General features: G+C 38.3%; 1 long non-coding RNA gene across 2 annotated transcripts in view; it reads left to right on the top strand.

Annotated features, from left to right (window-relative positions):
• LOC308579100 overlaps window positions 1-3,252 on the top strand; it is a 304,876-nt gene extending 301,624 nt beyond the window's left edge. For both annotated transcript variants that reach the window (XR_014004283.1, XR_014004284.1), the window contains one exon: window positions 2,743-3,252. This is a non-coding gene — a long non-coding RNA (uncharacterized lncRNA). The remainder of the gene's footprint in view (window positions 1-2,742) is intronic.
• The last annotated feature ends 429 nt before the right edge of the window (window positions 3,253-3,681 follow it).

Genomic DNA, 3,681 nt, shown 5'->3' with positions numbered 1-3,681 from the left:
GTGAGTGTCAGGATGGCAGCCCTTGTTAGGGGATGCTCTGCAATGTGCCACTCTGGCTGAAAGCAGGAGAGACAGGAGTCCTAGAGCTGAGCATCAGCTTGGAGCACCACAGCAGCTGGCAGCAAGCTCAAGTGGAATCCAGAAGGGTGGGCAAAAGAAATGAGAGAATTGGAAGGTCAATTGAGAAAGGCAGAAGTTTGAATTGGAAGCTCAGTGATGAGCCAGTAAAATATGCCTACTACTGATGTAAGGAGATCCCTGATGACCTAGGCACCTCAGGAGCTGTGAGGAGGTCACCCTGATGCAGAAATAGGGCTGACGGGAGTTGCTCCAAAAATTACAATTAAAAAAAAATGTCAAAGATTGTGCTGCTGTATTTAGACTGTTTGAGTTTTATGTTAACTGCTTTGAGCACAGATTTGTAGAAACTGTATCTGTGGAAATTGCAATCCATAAATAAACTAACTTTAACTAACTAGGCTATTGAAATTTGAGCAGGCTTTCAGCATTCAGTGCTAGGTGGAAATAGCCATGCTAGTGCCCATACTGAGAGACAGAAGTCATGGAAACCCAAGTTTCCCCAGGTGAGATATTGAAAGGCATGGCAGAGTGAAGCAGAAAGTTACCAACACCTCTAAATCTCCTTCCTCTTCTAGCTGAGAAGCACAGGCCACAAATCTATGGACTGGGGCATTTCTGCATCAGAGACACACATTATACACCTCTCATGTCCACTCTCCTTCTTCTTTCCTTGACTGATCACCTTTAAATCAATGAGTCATACTGGCAGTGTCATTACCCTCAGTGCTAATGATAAAATAATGACTCACTGCCTCATATTTGCCACCTGGATTGCCTGATGTGCAGATGGCTCTTTTAATATCCAGGCAACTGAAGCTCCAGAGGTTTAGTTCCCTGAATAAGAGAGTTGCAGAAAAAAAGATTTCCTGTGTTCTCTTCTCCTGTCCACTCTGTGCTGCCTTTAGGAAACCAAAGAAGGGCATTGTGAGGATTGCCAGATTTCTAGGTTGGGCTAAATATTTGGGAGTTTTTTTAAAAAAATATAATATTTTATTAGGTTTTATCAATAGAAAAGTTTAGAAAAATACAAAAAACGAAAAAGATACAAGATTACAGAATACAAAAATACAAACATTAAACACAAAAATAGAAAAAGAAAAACATAAAAAAACAAAAATTCCGTCTTTCTTAGTTTCTCATCTTTAGTTAACTTATTTTCCTGACTTCCTCGCGTCTCCCATTTTTGTATCCCTTTTAGAATTTGGTTCAGCAAATTCATGTTCTATTAATTTATCTATTATTGATCCCATCTTACATTTTACCTTGTTGCTAGAACCCCTTCAATTCATTTCAATGTCATCAGCATTCAAAAATTTTACAATATTTCTGCAAATAAGTTTTAAACTTCCTCCAATCTTCTTCCACCAGCTCTTCTCCCTGGTCTCGGATTCTGCCAGTCATTTCCGCCATAAATATTTGGGAGTTTTAGCTTCATTTTCAAGGCCTACAAGTTTAGTTAAACTTCCACAAGATGTATTGATTAACACCAGCCTGGCTAGCTTTTAAGGTCAATTAGATAAATTCATTGAGGATAAAGGTATCAATGGTTATTAGCCATTATGGCAATGTTGTGCTTCAGCCTTGTTTGTAGGCTTCCCATTGGGCCATCTGGTTAGCCAATCTGAGAATAGGATGTTGAATCAGATGGGCCTTTGGCCTGCTCCAGCTGGGCACCTCTTATGTTCTAAGGAAGAGATTCCACCTGAGGATTAAAAGTGTTCCCCATAAGACTTGCTTCTATAGTTTTCCTTAAAAACATATTTTGTTTTTCAAGGAAAAAACAAATCAGGCAACAGTCAGTATTTCTTGTAAATTTCAACTGTTGGAAAATCAGAGATCAGCAAATCCAAAGCAGTTTATTTGGTTTTCTCTTCTCCCTGCCTTCTCCCTTTTAATTTTGCAAGAAAAATACTGAACTCAGATGCAACAATTTTCTATGCATTGTTTTTGCTGACTCTACATACGTAATAAATAGAAATCATTTCCCCAGAAAGTCAGCCAGAAATAATAAATTGCATGCCCCTGTAATGTGGACTGAAATCCTGTCCATACCTATTTATCTCTCCAAACCAATGTTTTTGAGTTGCAGAAAACTCAAGCGTATTCTGAAACATGTCATTGATACAACAATAGTGCACTATAGGTGAATTTATACCGGGGCATTCATTATACTTTATTAGGTCCCATATACATTTAAAGAAGTATCATGTCACTTTAAACAGTCATGAGTTCCCCCCAAAGAATCCTGGGAGCTGTCATTTGCTATGGGTGCTGGGAGCAGCTAGAAGACCCTTATTCCTATGAGAGCTACGGTTTCCAGAGTCCCCTGGAAAGAGGGATTGATGTCTAATTGCTTTGGGAATTATGTAACTGTGAGGGAATTATATAACTGCTATATATAACTTATATAGGAGGTCTACTAACAGCTCTCAGTACCCTTAATAAACCACAGTTCCCAGAATCTTTTGGAGGAAGCTAGGGAGAAATGTGAATTTTGAAGGATAACTCTGTATCCCTCCCCCCCGAAAGTGCAGATTAGGTAGGGTTTGCCTTTAAATGTGAAATGAATTAAAGCTCCACCATTGGCTTCCACCTCCTGCCATCAGTGTAAAAAGCCCACATGGCCTCTACAATATCTGTTCTCCCTTCTGCTCTCTGTAGATCCCCTGCACTGCTTCAAGACTCTTCCCAACTCTCAACAAACCAGAAGTTTCCAGAAGAGGGCAACAAAGATGGAGAAGAAGAACCTGTGATTTCCTGGTTACTAATGGACACTTCTAGAACATGCTCATCAAGCCCAATGTTTATGCGTCATTCATCGGCTGTGGATTGTTAGCATCAGAAAAGTATAACATAAATAAGAACAGTTATTTTTACATTCAGAAGCATTTACCTATTCATAATTAACATCTTCCTAAAATAAATACATAATTAGATGTCTCATGTAAAAAAGAAGACAGAGTTACAGATGAGTTTGTGTAGGTTATATGAAGGTTGATTATAATGGAAAATTAATTACAAGCATCTTGGACTAAGTGACTGGCATACTATTTTGTTTTGCAATAATTAAGGGTGTTAATAGTAAACAATGAACAAGGAGATATCAAAAGGTTTAAATGGAACAAAATTATTTAGGGTCTTAATTAGGAAATAAAAAGGAAAAAAGCCACAGCTTATTTGTTGAAACATTAAAACTTAATATTACTTTATACATGTGTGGATGTCAGCATGCAGAATAAGAATACAATCTAGTCAGAGTTAGGCACTTTTTGATTATAGATTATTCTATATCTGGTCTTTATAGAGCATTCATTTGTATTTGTGGAGAATTTTACGGCAATGAGCATTAATCATGAATTCATCCTGATTTGCTTGTGGGGTGTTTATGTGGCTTCCCATTAATCGTTCATTCATCTCAAACTTTTCAGTGGATCTCTCAACTGGTTTCCCAATCTGTATTGCCACATTGCAAAATATGACTGTTACCTTGAGGAGATTGGGTGGTGCGCAGAAGTCTGCTCCTCTCATGCTCAGTAATGCCTAGAAATCCTGTGGGCTTGGCCATTTGAATGATTAATTCCAGTGCTGTTCTTTTGGGGG

This window comes from Podarcis bocagei, assembly GCF_964188305.1.
Source record: "Podarcis bocagei genome assembly, chromosome: Z".
NCBI lineage: Eukaryota > Metazoa > Chordata > Lepidosauria > Squamata > Lacertidae > Podarcis > Podarcis bocagei.
This window is presented reverse-complemented; position numbering and strand designations above follow the sequence as displayed.